This window comes from Meles meles, chromosome 19, assembly GCF_922984935.1.
Source record: "Meles meles chromosome 19, mMelMel3.1 paternal haplotype, whole genome shotgun sequence".
In the NCBI taxonomy this organism is placed as follows: domain Eukaryota; kingdom Metazoa; phylum Chordata; class Mammalia; order Carnivora; family Mustelidae; genus Meles; species Meles meles.
Window position 1 is genome coordinate 61,354,378 of NC_060084.1, and position 17,956 is coordinate 61,372,333.

Here is a 17,956-nt window from a genome sequence, read left to right on the forward strand (position 1 = left end):
CTTAAGAACAGGGGCGGACTAGAAGCCTGTTGGCTACACCGAGTTGAGTTCCAGGGAAGGCCCTTAGGCTTCCCAAACCTACAAACGCAGCGAAGACCAACTCTACTAGAGGGCAGTGTTCTCCCAGTTGCGGAAAGGTGTTAGAACAAAGGCGGACGCCAAGGCAGGTTGGAGACTCTGAGTGAAGTGCTCGCCAATGCGCCTCTGCGTCCAAAACGCCAAGCGCCGCGTACGACGCAACCGCCTTCTGGCCGTGTTCTCGCAGGTGAGGAAAGAAGTGAGAACAAGGGCGGCCTGAAGCCGACTTGGACTCTCTGTGTGAAGTGCACGCCAAGTCCATTAGGCTTCCAAAAGGTAGCCTCGCTCTTCAGGTGAAGCCTCATAAGCGGCAGCGTGTTCGCAGCTCAGGCAAGAACTTAGAACCAAGGCGGACTCTACGCCAAGTTGCAAGCTCTACGTAAAGTGCAGGCTAAGGCCCTGCTGCTTCCAACACGTAGAAACGCTCCGAAGGCCAAGAGGCCTATGCGGCCGTGGGTTCCCATTGCAGGAAGGAAAGAACTTAGAACCAAGGCCGACTAGAAGGCAGTTGGAGCTTCTGAGTTAAGTTGCCCGTCTAGTCCCTTGGGCTGCAAAGCGTGTCATCGCGCTTCAGGTGAAGTCTCCTCAGTGGCAGTGTGTTCCCAAGCGAAGGGAAGACTTGAGAAGAAGGGCATACTAGAAGCTTGTTGGATACTCCGAGTTAAGGGCACGCAAAGACGCTGCGGCTTCCAAAACGTGAACGCGACCTTCAAAGGGAGGATTCCCAAGGGGCAGTTTGCTCCCGGCTCTGGAAAGAAGTTGGAACCTGGGGCGCACCCTAGGCAAGTTGCACACTGCGAGTTAAGTGCAGGCCCAGACCCTTAGGCTTCCACAACGTAAACTCGACCTGAAGTGAAGTTTCCTATGTGGCAGCGTGTTCCCTGCTGCGGAAAGAAGTTAGAGCAAGGCCGCACTGGAGGCAAGGTGGACACTCTCAGGGCAGGGCACCCCAGGTCCCCTTTTGCTTCCAAAACGTATCATCGCTCCTCAGGTGACGTCTCCTGGGGGGGGGTGCGTGAGATCCCAGGGGAGGAAAGAACTTAGAACAGGGGCGGACTAGAAGCCTGTTGGCAACACCGAGTTGAGTTCCAGGGAAGGCCCTTAGGCTTCCCAAACCTACAAACGCAGCGAAGACGAACACTACTAGAGGGCAGTGTTCTCCCAGTTGCGGAAAGGTGTTAGAACAAAGGCGGACGCCAAGGCAGGTTGGAGACTCTGAGTGAAGTGCTCGCCAATGCGCCTCTGCGTCCAAAACGCCAAGCGCCGCGTACGACGCAACCGCCTTCTGGCCGTGTTCTCGCAGGTGAGGAAAGAAGTGAGAACAAGGGCGGCCTGAAGCCGACTTGGACTCTCTGTGTGAAGTGCACGCCAAGTCCATTAGGCTTCCAAAAGGTAGCCTCGCTCTTCAGGTGAAGCCTCATAAGCGGCAGCGTGTTCGCAGCTCAGGCAAGAACTTAGAACCAAGGCGGACTCTACGCCAAGTTGCAAGCTCTACGTAAAGTGCAGGCTAAGGCCCTGCTGCTTCCAACACGTACAAACGCTCCGAAGGCCAAGAGGCCTATGCGGCCGTGTGTTCCCATTGCAGGAAGGAAAGAACTTAGAACCAAGGCCGACTAGAAGGCAGTTGGAGCTTCTGAGTTAAGTTGCCCGTCCAGTCCCTTGGGCTGCAAAGCGTGTCATCGCGCTTCAGGTGAAGTCTCCTCAGTGGCAGTGTGTTCCCAAGCGAAGGGAAGACTTGAGAAGAAGGGCGTACTAGAAGCTTGTTGGATACTCCGAGTTAAGGGCACGCAAAGACGCTGCGGCTTCCAAAACGTGAACGCGACCTTCAAAGGGAGGATTCCCAAGGGGCAGTTGGCTCCCGGCTGTGGAAAGAATTTGGAACCTGGGGCGCACCCTAGGCAAGTTGCACACTGCGTGTTAAGTGCAGGCCCAGACCCTTAGGCTTCCACAACGTAAACTCGACCTGAAGTGAAGTTTCCTATGTGGCAGCGTGTTCCCTGCTGTGGAAAGAAGTTAGAGCAAGGCCGCACTGGAGGCAAGGTGGACACTCTCAGGGCAGGGCACCCCAGGTCCCCTTTTGCTTCCAAAACGTATCATCGCTCCTCAGGTGACGTCTCTTGGGGGGGGGGGCGTGAGATCCCAGGGGAGGAAAGACCTTAGAACAGGGGCGGACTAGAAGCCTGTTGGCTACACCGAATTGAGTTCCAGGGAAGGCCCTTAGGCTTCCCAAACCTACAAACGCAGCGAAGACGAACACTACTAGAGGGCAGTGTTCTCCCAGTTGCGGAAAGGTGTTAGAACAAAGGCGGACTCCAAGGCAGGTTGGAGACTCTGAGTGAAGTGCTTGCCAATGTGCCTCTGCGTCCAAAACGCCAAGCGCCGCGAACGACGCAACCGCCTTCGGGCCGTGTTCTCGCAGGTGAGGAAAGAAGTGAGAACAAGGGCGGCCTGAAGCCGACTTGGACTCTCTGTGTGAAGTGCACGCCAAGTCCATTAGGCTTCCAAAAGGTAGCCTCGCTCTTCAGGTGAAGCCTCATAAGCGGCAGCGTGTTCGCAGCTCAGGCAAGAACTTAGAACCAAGGCGGACTCTACGCCAAGTTGCAAGCTCTACGTAAAGTGCAGGCTAAGGCCCTGCTGCATCCAACACGTAGAAACGCTCTGAAGGCCAAGAGGCCTATGCAGCCGTGTGTTCCCATTGCAGGAAGGAAAGAACTTAGAACCAAGGACGACTAGAAGGCAGTTGGAACTTCTGAGTTAAGTTGCCCGTCCAGTCCCTTGGGCTGCAAAGCGTGTCATCGCGCTTCAGGTGAAGTCTCCTCAGTGGCAGTGTGTTGCCAAGCGAAGGGAAGACTTGAGAAGAAGGGCGTACTAGAAGCTTGTTGGATACTCCGAGTGAAGGGCACGCAAAGACGCTGCGGCTTCCAAAACGTGAACGCGACCTTCAAAGGGAGGATTCCCAAGGGGCAGTTTGCTCCCGGCTCTGGAAAGAAGTTGGAACCTGGGGCGCACCCTAGGCAAGTTGCACACTGCGAGTTAAGTGCAGGCCCAGACCCTTAGGCTTCCACAACGTAAACTCGACCTGAAGTGAAGTTTCATATGTGGCAGCGTGTTCCCTGCTGCGGAAAGAAGTTAGAGCAAGGCCGCACTGGAGGCAAGTTGGACACTCTCAGGGCAGGGCACCCCAGGTCCCCTTTTGCTTCCAAAACGTATCATCCCTCCTCAGGTGACGTCTCCTGGGGGGGGGCCCGTGAGATCCCAGGGGAGGAAAGACCCTAAGAACAGGGGCGGACTAGAAGCCTGTTGGCTACACCGAGTTGAGTTCCAAGGAAGGCCCTTAGGCTTCCCAAACCTACAAACGCAGCGAAGACGAACACTACTAGAGGGCAGTGTTCTCCCAGTTGCGGAAAGGTGTTAGAACAAAGGCGGACGCCAAGGCAGGTTGGTGACTCTGAGTGAAGTGCTCGCCAATTGCCTCTGCGTCCAAAACGCCAAGCGCAGCGTACGACGCAACCGCCTTCTGGCCGTGTTCTCGCAGGTGAGGAAAGAAGTGAGAACAAGGGCGGCCTGAAGCCGACTTGGACTCTCTGTGTGAAGTGCACGCCAAGTCCATTAGGCTTCCAAAAGGTAGCCTCGCTCTTCAGGTGAAGCCTCATAAGCGGCAGCGTGTTCGCAGCTCAGGCAAGAACTTAGAACCAAGGCGGACTCTACGCCAAGTTGCAAGCTCTACGTAAAGTGCAGGCTAAGGCCCTGCTGCTTCCAACACGTAGAAACGCTCCGAAGGCCAAGAGGCCTATGCGGCCGTGTGTTCCCATTGCAGGAAGGAAAGAACTTAGAACCAAGGCCGACTAGAAGGCAGTTGGAGCTTCTGAGTTAAGTTGCCCGTCCAGTCCCTTGGGCTGCAAAGCGTGTCATCGCGCTTCAGGTGAAGTCTCCTCAGTGGCAGTGTGTTCCCAAGCGAAGGGAAGACTTGAGAAGAAGGGCGTACTAGAAGCTTGTTGGGTACTCCGAGTTAAGGGCACGCAAAGACGCTGCGGCTTCCAAAACGTGAACGCGACCTTCAAAGGGAGGATTCCCAAGGGGCAGTTTGCTCCCGGCTGTGGAAAGAAGTTGGAACCTGGGGCGCACCCTAGGCAAGTGGCACACTGCGAGTTAAGTGCAGGCCCAGACCCTTAGGCTTCCACAACGTAAACTCGACCTGAAGTGAAGTTTCCTATGTGGCAGCGTGTTCTCTGCTGCGGAAAGAAGTTAGAACAAGGCCGCACTGGAGGCAAGTTGGAAACTCTCAGGGCAGGGCACCCCAGGTCCCCTTTTGCTTCCAAAACGTATCATAGCTCCTCAGGTGACGTCTCCTGGGGGGGGGGGGGGGCGTGAGATCCCAGGGGAGGAAAGACCTTAGAACAGGGGTGGACTAGAAGCCTATTGGCTACACCGAGTTGAGTTCCAGGGAAGGCCCTTAGGCTTCCCAAACCTACAAACGCAGCGAAGACGAACACTACTAGAGGGCAGTGTTCTCCCAGTTGCGGAAAGGTGTTAGAACAAAGGCGGACGCCAAGGCAGGTTGGAGACTCTGAGTGAAGTGCTCGCCAATGCGCCTCTGCGTCCAAAACGCCAAGCGCCGCGTACGACGCAACCGCCTTCTGGCCGTGTTCTCGCAGGTGAGGAAAGAAGTGAGAACAAGGGCGGCCTGAAGCCGACTTGGACTCTCTGTGTGAAGTGCACGCCAAGTCCATTAGGCTTCCAAAAGGTAGCCTCGCTCTTCAGGTGAAGCCTCATAAGCGGCAGCGTGTTCGCAGCTCAGGCAAGAACTTAGAACCAAGGCGGACTCTACGCCAAGTTGCAAGCTCTACGTAAAGTGCAGGCTAAGGCCCTGCTGCTTCCAACACGTAGAAACGCTCCGAAGGCCAAGAGGCCTATGCGGCCGTGTGTTCCCATTGCAGGAAGGAAAGAACTTAGAACCAAGGCCGACTAGAAGGCAGTTGGAGCTTCTGAGTTAAGTTGCCCGTCCAGTCCCTTGGGCTGCAAAGCGTGTCATCGCGCTTCAGGTGAAGTCTCCTCAGTGGCAGTGTGTTCCCAAGCGAAGGGAAGACTTGAGAAGAAGGGCGTACTAGAAGCTTGTTGGATACTCCGAGTCAAGGGCACGCAAAGACGCTGTGGCTTCCAAAAGGTGAACGCGACCTTCAAAGGGAGGATTCCCAAGAGGCAGTTTGCTCCCGGCTCTGGAAAGAAGTTGGAACCTGGGGCGCACCCTAGGCAAGTTGCACACTGCGAGTTAAGTGCAGGCCCAGACCCTTAGGCTTCCACAACGTAAACTCGACCTGAAGTGAAGTTTCCTATGTGGCAGCGTGTTCCCTGCTGCGGAAAGAAGTTAGAACAAGGCCGCACTGGAGGCAAGTTGGACACTCTCAGGGCAGGGCACCCCAGGTCACCTTTTGCTTCCAAAACGTATCATCGCTCCTCAGGTGACGTCTCCTGGGGGGGGGGGGGCCCGTGAGATCCCAGGGGAGGAAAGACCTTAAGAACAGGGGCGGACTAGAAGCCTGTTGGCTACACCGAGTTGAGTTCCAGGGAAGGCCCTTAGGCTTCCCAAACCTACAAACGCAGCGAAGACGAACACTACTAGAGGGCAGTGTTCTCCCAGTTGCGGAAATGGGTTAGATCAAAGGCGGACGCCAAGGCAGGTTGGAGACTCTCAGTGAAGTGCTCGCCAATGCGCCTCTGCGTCCAAAACGCCAAGCGCCGCGTACGACGCAACCGCCTTCTGGCCGTGTTCTCGCAGGTGAGGAAAGAAGTGAGAACAAGGGCGGCCTGAAGCCGACTTGGACTCTCTGTGTGAAGTGCACGCCAAGTCCATTAGGCTTCCAAAAGGTAGCCTCGCTCTTCAGGTGAAGCCTCATAAGCGGCAGCGTGTTCGCAGCTCAGGCAAGAACTTAGAACCAAGGCGGACTCTACGCCAAGTTGCAAGCTCTACGTAAAGTGCAGGCTAAGGCCCTGCTGCTTCCAACACGTAGAAACGCTCCGAAGGCCAAGAGGCCTATGCGGCCGTGGGTTCCCATTGCAGGAAGGAAAGAACTTAGAACCAAGGCCGACTAGAAGGCAGTTGGAGCTTCTGAGTTAAGTTGCCCGTCTAGTCCCTTGGGCTGCAAAGCGTGTCATCGCGCTTCAGGTGAAGTCTCCTCAGTGGCAGTGTGTTCCCAAGCGAAGGGAAGACTTGAGAAGAAGGGCATACTAGAAGCTTGTTGGATACTCCGAGTTAAGGGCACGCAAAGACGCTGCGGCTTCCAAAACGTGAACGCGACCTTCAAAGGGAGGATTCCCAAGGGGCAGTTTGCTCCCGGCTCTGGAAAGAAGTTGGAACCTGGGGCGCACCCTAGGCAAGTTGCACACTGCGAGTTAAGTGCAGGCCCAGACCCTTAGGCTTCCACAACGTAAACTCGACCTGAAGTGAAGTTTCCTATGTGGCAGCGTGTTCCCTGCTGCGGAAAGAAGTTAGAACAAGGCCGCACTGGAGGCAAGTTGGACACTCTCAGGGCAGGGCACCCCAGGTCCCCTTTTGCTTCCAAAACGTATCATCGCTCCTCAGGTGACGTCTCCTGGGGGGGGGGGGCGTGAGATCCCAGGGGAGGAAAGACCTTAAGAACAGGTGCGGACTAGAAGCCTGTTGGCTACACCGAGTTGAGTTCCAGGGAAGGCCCTTAGGCTTCCCAAACCTACAAACGCAGCGAAGACGAACACTACTAGAGGGCAGTGTTCTCCCAGTTGCGGAAAGGTGTTAGAACAAAGGCGGACGCCAAGGCAGGTTGGAGACTCTGAGTGAAGTGCTCGCCAATGCGCCTCTGCGTCCAAAACGCCAAGCGCCGCGTACGACGCAACCGCCTTCTGGCCGTGTTCTCGCAGGTGAGGAAAGAAGTGAGAACAAGGGCGGCCTGAAGCCGACTTGGACTCTCTGTGTGAAGTGCACGCCAAGTCCATTAGGCTTCCAAAAGGTAGCCTCGCTCTTCAGGTGAAGCATCATAAGCGGCAGCGTGTTCGCAGCTCAGGCAAGAACTTAGAACCAAGGCGGACTCTACGCCAAGTTGCAAGCTCTACGTAAAGTGCAGGCTAAGGCCCTGCTGCTTCCAACACGTACAAACGCTCCGAAGGCCAAGAGGCCTATGCGGCCGTGTGTTCCCATTGCAGGAAGGAAAGAACTTAGAACCAAGGCCGACTAGAAGGCAGTTGGAGCTTCTGAGTTAAGTTGCCCGTCCAGTCCCTTGGGCTGCAAAGCGTGTCATCGCGCTTCAGGTGAAGTCTCCTCAGTGGCAGTGTGTTCCCAAGCGAAGGGAAGACTTGAGAAGAAGGGCGTACTAGAAGCTTGTTGGATACTCCGAGTGAAGGGCACGCAAAGACGCTGCGGCTTCCAAAACGTGAACGCGACCTTCAAAGGGAGGATTCCCAAGGGGCAGTTGGCTCCCGGCTGTGGAAAGAAGTTGGAACCTGGGGCGCACCCTAGGCAAGTTGCACACTGCGAGTTAAGTGCAGGCCCAGACCCTTAGGCTTCCACAACGTAAACTCGACCTGAAGTGAAGTTTCCTATGTGGCAGCGTGTTCCCTGCTGCGGAAAGAAGTTAGAGCAAGGCCGCACTGGAGGCAAGGTGGACACTCTCAGGGCAGGGCACCCCAGGTCCCCTTTTGCTTCCAAAACGTATCATCGCTCCTCAGGTGACGTCTCCTGGGGGGGGGGTGCGTGAGATCCCAGGGGAGGAAAGACCTTAAGAACAGGGGCGGACTAGAAGCCTGTTGGCTACACCGAGTTGAGTTCCAGGGAAGGCCCTTAGGCTTCCCAAACCTACAAACGCAGCGAAGATGAACACTACTAGAGGGCAGTGTTCTCCCAGTTGCGGAAATGGGTTAGATCAAAGGCGGACGCCAAGGCAGGTTGGAGACTCTGAGTGAAGTGCTCGCCAATGCGCCTCTGCGTCCAAAACGCCAAGCGCCGCGTACGACGCAACCACCTTCTGGCCGTGTTCTCGCAGGTGAGGAAAGAAGTGAGAACAAGGGCGGCCTGAAGCCGACTTGGACTCTCTGTGTGAAGTGCACGCCAATTCCATTAGGCTTCCAATAGGTAGCCTCGCTCTTCAGGTGAAGCCTCATAAGCGGCAGCGTGTTCGCAGCTCAGGCAAGAACTTAGAACCAAGGCGGACTCTACGCCAAGTTGCAAGCTCTACGTAAAGTGCAGGCTAAGGCCCTGTTGCTTCCAACACGTACAAACGCTCCGAAGGCCAAGAGGCCTATGCGGCCGTGTGTTCCCATTGCAGGAAGGAAAGAACTTAGAACCAAGGCCGACTAGAAGGCAGTTGGAGCTTCTGAGTTAAGTTGCCCGTCCAGTCCCTTGGGCTGCAAAGCGTGTCATCGCGCTTCAGGTGAAGTCTCCTCAGTGGCAGTGTGTTCCCAAGCGAAGGGAAGACTTGAGAAGAAGGGCGTACTAGAAGCTTGTTGGATACTCCGAGTTAAGGGCACGCAAAGACGCTGCGGCTTCCAAAACGTGAACGCGACCTTCAAAGGGAGGATTCCCAAGGGGCAGTTGGCTCCCGGCTGTGGAAAGAATTTGGAACCTGGGGCGCACCCTAGGCAAGTTGCACACTGCGAGTTAAGTGCAGGCCCAGACCCTTAGGCTTCCACAACGTAAACTCGACCTGAAGTGAAGTTTCCTATGTGGCAGCGTGTTCCCTGCTGCGGAAAGAAGTTAGAGCAAGGCCGCACTGGAGGCAAGTTGGACACTCTCAGGGCAGGGCACCCCAGGTCCCCTTTTGCTTCCAAAACGTATCATCGCTCCTCAGGTGACGTCTCCTGGGGGGGGCCCGTGAGATCCCAGGGAAGGAAAGACCTTAAGAACAGGGGCGGACTAGAAGCCTGTTGGCTACACCGAGTTGAGTTCCAGGGAAGGCCCTTAGGCTTCCCAAACCTACAAACGCAGCGAAGACCAACTCTACTAGAGGGCAGTGTTCTCCCAGTTGCGGAAAGGTGTTAGAACAAAGGCGGACGCCAAGGCAGGTTGGAGACTCTGAGTGAAGTGCTCGCCAATGCGCCTCTGCGTCCAAAACGCCAAGCGCCGCGTACGACGCAACCGCCTTCTGGCCGTGTTCTCGCAGGTGAGGAAAGAAGTGAGAACAAGGGCGGCCTGAAGCCGACTTGGACTCTCTGTGTGAAGTGCACGCCAAGTCCATTAGGCTTCCAAAAGGTAGCCTCGCTCTTCAGGTGAAGCCTCATAAGCGGCAGCGTGTTCGCAGCTCAGGCAAGAACTTAGAACCAAGGTGGACTCTACGCCAAGTTGCAAGCTCTACGTAAAGTGCAGGCTAAGGCCCTGCTGCTTCCAACACGTAGAAACGCTCCGAAGGCCAAGAGGCCTATGCGGCCGTGGGTTCCCATTGCAGGAAGGAAAGAACTTAGAACCAAGGCCGACTAGAAGGCAGTTGGAGCTTCTGAGTTAAGTTGCCCGTCTAGTCCCTTGGGCTGCAAAGCGTGTCATCGCGCTTCAGGTGAAGTCTCCTCAGTGGCAGTGTGTTCCCAAGCGAAGGGAAGACTTGAGAAGAAGGGCATACTAGAAGCTTGTTGGATACTCCGAGTTAAGGGCACGCAAAGACGCTGCGGCTTCCAAAACGTGAACGCGACCTTCAAAGGGAGGATTCCCAAGGGGCAGTTTGCTCCCGGCTCTGGAAAGAAGTTGGAACCTGGGGCGCACCCTAGGCAAGTTGCACACTGCGAGTTAAGTGCAGGCCCAGACCCTTAGGCTTCCACAACGTAAACTCGACCTGAAGTGAAGTTTCCTATGTGGCAGCGTGTTCCCTGCTGCGGAAAGAAGTTAGAACAAGGCCGCACTGGAGGCAAGTTGGACACTCTCAGGGCAGGGCACCCCAGGTCCCCTTTTGCTTCCAAAACGTATCATCGCTCCTCAGGTGACGTCTCCTGGGGGGGGGGCGTGAGATCCCAGGGGAGGAAAGACCTTAAGAACAGGTGCGGACTAGAAGCCTGTTGGCTACACCGAGTTGAGTTCCAGGGAAGGCCCTTAGGCTTCCCAAACCTACAAACGCAGCGAAGACGAACACTACTAGAGGGCAGTTTTCTCCCAGTTGCGGAAAGGTGTTAGAACAAAGGCGGACGCCAAGGCAGGTTGGAGACTCTGAGTGAAGTGCTCGCCAATGCGCCTCTGCGTCCAAAACGCCAAGCGCCGCGTACGACGCAACCGCCTTCTGGCCGTGTTCTCGCAGGTGAGGAAAGAAGTGAGAACAAGGGTGGCCTGAAGCCGACTTGGACTCTCTGTGTGAAGTGCACGCCAAGTCCATTAGGCTTCCAAAAGGTAGCCTCGCTCTTCAGGTGAAGCCTCATAAGCGGCAGCGTGTTCGCAGCTCAGGCAAGAACTTAGAACCAAGGCGGACTCTACACCAAGTTGCAAGCTCTACGTAAAGTGCAGGCTAAGGCCCTGCTGCTTCCAACACGTACAAACGCTCCGAAGGCCAAGAGGCCTATGCGGCCGTGTGTTCCCATTGCAGGAAGGAAAGAACTTAGAACCAAGGCCGACTAGAAGGCAGTTGGAGCTTCTGAGTTAAGTTGCCCGTCCAGTCCCTTGGGCTGCAAAGCGTGTCATCGCGCTTCAGGTGAAGTCTCCTCAGTGGCAGTGTGTTCCCAAGCGAAGGGAAGACTTGAGAAGAAGGGCGTACTAGAAGCTTGTTGGATACTCCGAGTTAAGGGCACGCAAAGACGCTGCGGCTTCCAAAACGTGAACGCGACCTTCAAAGGGAGGATTCCCAAGGGGCAGTTGGCTCCCGGCTGTGGAAAGAATTTGGAACCTGGGGCGCACCCTAGGCAAGTTGCACACTGCGAGTTAAGTGCAGGCCCAGACCCTTAGGCTTCCACAACGTAAACTCGACCTGAAGTGAAGTTTCCTATGTGGCAGCGTGTTCCCTGCTGTGGAAAGAAGTTAGAGCAAGGCCGCACTGGAGGCAAGGTGGACACTCTCAGGGCAGGGCACCCCAGGTCCCCTTTTGCTTCCAAAACGTATCATCGCTCCTCAGGTGACGTCTCTTGGGGGGGGGGCGTGAGATCCCAGGGGAGGAAAGACCTTAGAACAGGGGCGGACAAGAAGCCTGTTGGCTACACCGAATTGAGTTCCAGGGAAGGCCCTTAGGCTTCCCAAACCTACAAACGCAGCGAAGACGAACACTACTAGAGGGCAGTGTTCTCCCAGTTGCGGAAAGGGGTTAGAACAAAGGCGGACTCCAAGGCAGGTTGGAGACTCTGAGTGAAGTGCTTGCCAATGCGCCTCTGCGTCCAAAACGCCAAGCGCCGCGAACGACGCAACCGCCTTCGGGCCGTGTTCTCGCAGGTGAGGAAAGAAGTGAGAACAAGGGCGGCCTGAAGCCGACTTGGACTCTCTGTGTGAAGTGCACGCCAAGTCCATTAGGCTTCCAAAAGGTAGCCTCGCTCTTCAGGTGAAGCCTCATAAGCGGCAGCGTGTTCGCAGCTCAGGCAAGAACTTAGAACCAAGGCGGACTCTACGCCAAGTTGCAAGCTCTACGTAAAGTGCAGGCTAAGGCCCTGCTGCATCCAACACGTAGAAACGCTCTGAAGGCCAAGAGGCCTATGCAGCCGTGTGTTCCCATTGCAGGAAGGAAAGAACTTAGAACCAAGGACGACTAGAAGGCAGTTGGAACTTCTGAGTTAAGTTGCCCGTCCAGTCCCTTGGGCTGCAAAGCGTGTCATCGCGCTTCAGGTGAAGTCTCCTCAGTGGCAGTGTGTTGCCAAGCGAAGGGAAGACTTGAGAAGAAGGGCGTACTAGAAGCTTGTTGGATACTCCGAGTGAAGGGCACGCAAAGACGCTGCGGCTTCCAAAACGTGAACGCGACCTTCAAAGGGAGGATTCCCAAGGGGCAGTTTGCTCCCGGCTCTGGAAAGAAGTTGGAACCTGGGGCGCACCCTAGGCAAGTTGCACACTGCGAGTTAAGTGCAGGCCCAGACCCTTAGGCTTCCACAACGTAAACTCGACCTGAAGTGAAGTTTCATATGTGGCAGCGTGTTCCCTGCTGCGGAAAGAAGTTAGAGCAAGGCCGCACTGGAGGCAAGTTGGACACTCTCAGGGCAGGGCACCCCAGGTCCCCTTTTGCTTCCAAAACGTATCATCCCTCCTCAGGTGACGTCTCCTGGGGGGGGGGCCCGTGAGATCCCAGGGGAGGAAAGACCCTAAGAACAGGGGCGGACTAGAAGCCTGTTGGCTACACCGAGTTGAGTTCCAAGGAAGGCCCTTAGGCTTCCGAAACCTACAAACGCAGCGAAGACGAACACTACTAGAGGGCAGTGTTCTCCCAGTTGCGGAAAGGTGTTAGAACAAAGGCGGACGCCAAGGCAGGTTGGTGACTCTGAGTGAAGTGCTCGCCAATTGCCTCTGCGTCCAAAACGCCTAGCGCCGCGTACGACGCAACCGCCTTCTGGCCGTGTTCTCGCAGGTGAGGAAAGAAGTGAGAACAAGGGCGGCCTGAAGCCGACTTGGACTCTCTGTGTGAAGTGCACGCCAAGTCCATTAGGCTTCCAAAAGGTAGCCTCGCTCTTCAGGTGAAGCCTCATAAGCGGCAGCGTGTTCGCAGCTCAGGCAAGAACTTAGAACCAAGGCGGACTCTACGCCAAGTTGCAAGCTCTACGTAAAGTGCAGGCAAAGGCCCTGCTGCTTCCAACACGTAGAAACGCTCCGAAGGCCAAGAGGCCTATGCGGCCGTGTGTTCCCATTGCAGGAAGGAAAGAACTTAGAACCAAGGCCGACTAGAAGGCAGTTGGAGCTTCTGAGTTAAGTTGCCCGTCCAGTCCCTTGGGCTGCAAAGCGTGTCATCGCGCTTCAGGTGAAGTCTCCTCAGTGGCAGTGTGTTCCCAAGCGAAGGGAAGACTTGAGAAGAAGGGCGTACTAGAAGCTTGTTGGGTACTCCGAGTTAAGGGCACGCAAAGACGCTGCGGCTTCCAAAACGTGAACGCGACCTTCAAAGGGAGGATTCCCAAGGGGCAGTTTGCTCCCGGCTGTGGAAAGAAGTTGGAACCTGGGGCGCACCCTAGGCAAGTGGCACACTGCGAGTTAAGTGCAGGCCCAGACCCTTAGGCTTCCACAACGTAAACTCGACCTGAAGTGAAGTTTCCTATGTGGCAGCGTGTTCCCTGCTGCGGAAAGAAGTTAGAACAAGGCCGCACTGGAGGCAAGTTGGACACTCTCAGGGCAGGGCACCCCAGGTCCCCTTTTGCTTCCAAAACGTATCATAGCTCCTCAGGTGACGTCTCCTGGGGGGGGGGGGCGTGAGATCCCAGGGGAGGAAAGACCTTAGAACAGGGGTGGACTAGAAGCCTGTTGGCTACACCGAGTTGAGTTCCAGGGAAGGCCCTTAGGCTTACCAAACCTACAAACGCAGCGAAGACGAACACTACTAGAGGGCAGTGTTCTCCCAGTTGCGGAAAGGTGTTAGAACAAAGGCGGACGCCAAGGCAGGTTGGAGACTCTGAGTGAAGTGCTCGCCAATGCGCCTCTGCGTCCAAAACGCCAAGCGCCGCGTACGACGCAACCGCCTTCTGGCCGTGTTCTCGCAGGTGAGGAAAGAAGTGAGAACAAGGGCGGCCTGAAGCCGACTTGGACTCTCTGTGTGAAGTGCACGCCAAGTCCATTAGGCTTCCAAAAGGTAGCCTCGCTCTTCAGGTGAAGCCTCATAAGCGGCAGCGTGTTCGCAGCTCAGGCAAGAACTTAGAACCAAGGCGGACTCTACGCCAAGTTGCAAGCTCTACGTAAAGTGCAGGCTAAGGCCCTGCTGCTTCCAACACGTAGAAACGCTCCGAAGGCCAAGAGGCCTATGCGGCCGTGTGTTCCCATTGCAGGAAGGAAAGAACTTAGAACCAAGGCCGACTAGAAGGCAGTTGGAGCTTCTGAGTTAAGTTGCCCGTCCAGTCCCTTGGGCTGCAAAGCGTGTCATCGCGCTTCAGGTGAAGTCTCCTCAGTGGCAGTGTGTTCCCAAGCGAAGGGAAGACTTGAGAAGAAGGGCGTACTAGAAGCTTGTTGGATACTCCGAGTCAAGGGCACGCAAAGACGCTGTGGCTTCCAAAAGGTGAACGCGACCTTCAAAGGGAGGATTCCCAAGAGGCAGTTTGCTCCCGGCTCTGGAAAGAAGTTGGAACCTGGGGCGCACCCTAGGCAAGTTGCACACTGCGAGTTAAGTGCAGGCCCAGACCCTTAGGCTTCCACAACGTAAACTCGACCTGAAGTGAAGTTTCCTATGTGGCAGCGTGTTCCCTGCTGCGGAAAGAAGTTAGAACAAGGCCGCACTGGAGGCAAGTTGGACACTCTCAGGGCAGGGCACCCCAGGTCCCCTTTTGCTTCCAAAACATATCATCGCTCCTAAGGTGACGTCTCCTGGGGGGGGCCGTGAGATCCCAGGGGAGGAAAGACCTTAGGACAGGGGCGGAGTAGAAGCCTGTTGGCTACACCGAGTTGAGTTCCAGCGAAGGCCCTTAGGCTTCCCAAACCTACAAACGCAGCGAAGACGAACACTACTAGAGGGCAGTGTTCTCCCAGTTGCGGAAAGGTGTTAGAACAAAGGCGGGCGCCAAGGCAGGTTGGAGACTCTGAGTGAAGTGCTCGCCAATGCGCCTCTGCGTCCAAAACGCCAAGCGCCGCGTACGACGCAACCGCCTTCTGGCCGTGTTCTCGCAGGTGAGGAAAGAAGTGAGAACAAGGGCGGCCTGAAGCCGACTTGGACTCTCTGTGTGAAGTGCACGCCAAGTCCATTAGGCTTCCAAAAGGTAGCCTCGCTCTTCAGGTGAAGCCTCATAAGCGGCAGCGTGTTCGCAGCTCAGGCAAGAACTTAGAACCAAGGCGGACTCTACGCCAAGTTGCAAGCTCTACGTAAAGTGCAGGCTAAGGCCCTGCTGCTTCCAACACGTAGAAACGCTCCGAAATTAAAGAGGCCTATGCGGCCGTGGGTTCCCATTGCAGGAAGGAAAGAACTTAGAACCAAGGCCGACTAGAAGGCAGTTGGAGCTTCTGAGTTAAGTTGCCCGTCCAGTCCATTGGGCTGCAAAGCGTGTCATGGCGATCAGGTGAAGTCTCCTCAGTGGCAGTGTGTTCCCAAGCGAAGGGAAGACTTGAGAAGAAGGGCGTACTAGAAGCTTGTTGGATACTCCGAGTTAAGGGCATGCAAAGACGCTGCGGCTTCCAAAACGTGAACGCGACCTTCAAAGGGAGGATTCCCAAGGGGCAGTTTGCTCCCGGCTGTGGAAAGAAGTTGGAACCTGGGGCGCACCCTAGGCAAGTTGCACACTGCGAGTTAAGTGCAGGCCCAGAACCTGAGGCTTCCACAACGAAAACTCGACCTGAAGTCAAGTTTCCTGTGGGGCAGCGTGTTCCCTCCTGCGGAAAGGAGTTAGAGCAAGGCCGCACTGGAGGCAAGTTGGACACTCTCAAGGCAGGGCACCCCAGGTCCCCTTTTGCTTCCAAAACGTATCATCGCTCCTAAGGTGATGTCTCCTGGGGGGGGGGGGGCGTGAGATCCCAGGGAAGGAAAGACCTTAGAACAGGGGCGGACTAGAAGCCTGTTGGCTACACCGAGTTGAGTTCCAGGGAAGGCCCTTAGGCTTCCCAAACCTACAAACGCAGCGAAGACGAACACTACTAGAGGGCAGTGTTCTCCCAGTTGCGGAAAGGTGTTAGAACAAAGGCGGACGCCAAGGCAGGTTGGAGACTCTGAGTGAAGTGCTCGCCAATGCGCCTCTGCGTCCAAAACGCCAAGCGCCGCGTACGACGCAACCGCCTTCTGGCCGTGTTCTCGCAGGTGAGGAAAGAAGTGAGAACAAGGGCGGCCTGAAGCCGACTTGGACTCTCTGTGTGAAGTGCACGCCAAGTCCATTAGGCTTCCAAAAGGTAGCCTCGCTCTTCAGGTGAAGCCTCATAAGCGGCAGCGTGTTCGCAGCTCAGGCAAGAACTTAGAACCAAGGCGGACTCTACGCCAAGTTGCAAGCTCTACGTAAAGTGCAGGCTAAAGCCCTGCTGCTTCCAACACGTAGAAACGCTCCAAAGGCCAAGCGGTCTATGCGGCCGTGTGTTCCCATTCCAGGAAGGAAAGAACTTCAAACCAAGGCCGACTAGAAGGCAGTTGGAGCTTCTGAGTTAAGTTGCCCGTCCAGTCCCTTGGGCTGCAAAGCGTGTCATCGCGCTTCAGGTGAAGTCTCCTCAGTGGCAGTGTGTTCCCAAGCGAAGGGAAGACTTGAGAAGAAGGGCGTACTAGAAGCTTGTTGGATACTCCGAGTGAAGGGCACGCAAAGACGCTGCGGCTTCCAAAACGTGAACGCGACCTTCAAAGGGAGGATTCCCAAGGGGCAGTTTGCTCCAGGCTGTGGAAATAAGTTGAAACCTGGGGCGCACCCTAGGCAAGTTGCACACTGCGAGTTAAGTGCAGGCCCAGACCCTTAGGCTTCCACAACGTAAACTCGACCTGAAGTGAAGTTTCCTATGTGGCAGCGTGTTCCCTGCTGCGGAAAGAAGTTAGAACAAGGCCGCACTGGAGGCAAGTTGGACACTCTCAGGGCAGGGCACCCCAGGTCCACTTTTGCTTCCAAAACGTATCATAGCTCCTCAGGTGACGTCTCCTGGGGGGGGGGCGTGAGATCCCAGGGGAGGAAAGACCTTAGAACAGGGGCGGACTAGAAGCCTGTTGGCTACACCGAGTTGCGTTCCAGGGAAGGCCCTTAGGCTTCCCAAACCTACAAACGCAGCGAAGACGAACACTACTAGAGGGCAGTGTTCTCCCAGTTGCGGAAAGGGGTTAGAACAAAGGCGGATGCCAAGGCAGGTTGGAGACTCTGAGTGAAGTGCTCGCCAATGCGCCTCTGCGTCCAAAACGCCAAGCGCCGCGTACGACGCAACCGCCTTCTGGCCGTGTTCTCGCAGGTGAGGAAAGAAGTGAGAACAAGGGCGGCCTGAAGCCGACTTGGACTCTCTGTGTGAAGTGCACGCCAAGTCCATTAGGCTTCCAAAAGGTAGCCTCGCTCTTCAGGTGAAGCCTCAGAAGCGGCAGCGTGTTCGCAGCTCAGGCAAGAACTTAGAACCAAGGCGGACTCTACGCCAAGTTGCAAGCTCTACGTAAAGTGCAGGCTAAGGCCCTGCTGCTTCCAACACGTAGAAACGCTCCGAAGGCCAAGAGGCCTATGCGGCCGTGTGTTCCCATTGCAGGAAGGAAAGAACTTAGAACCAAGGCCGACTAGAAGGCAGTTGGAGCTTCTGAGTTAAGTTGCCCGTCCAGTCCCTTGGGCTGCAAAGCGTGTCATCGCGCTTCAGGTGAAGTCTCCTCAGTGGCAGTGTGTTCCCAAGCGAAGGGAAGACTTGAGAAGAAGGGCGTACTAGAAGCTTGTTGGATACTCCGAGTTAAGGGCACGCAAAGACGCTGCGGCTTCCAAAACGTGAACGCGACCTTCAAAGGGAGGATTCCCAAGGGGCAGTTTGCTCCCGGCTCTGGAAAGAAGTTGGAACCTGGGGCCACCCTAGGCAAGTTGCACACTGCGAGGTAAGTGCAGGCCCAGACCCTGAAGCTTCCACAACGTAAACTCGACCTGAAGTGAAGTTTCCTATGTGGCAGCGTGTTCCCTGCTGCGGAAAGAAGTTAGAACAAGGCCGCACTGGAGGCAAGTTGGACACTCTCAGGGCAGGGCACCCCAGGTCCCCTTTTGCTTCCAAAACGTATCATCGCTCCTAAGGTGACGTCTCCTGGGGGGGGGGGGCGTGAGATCCCAGGGGAGGAAAGACGTTAAGAACAGGGGCGGACTAGAAGCCTGTTGGCTACACCGAGTTGAGTTCCAGGGAAGGCCCTTAGGCTTCCCAAACCTACAAACG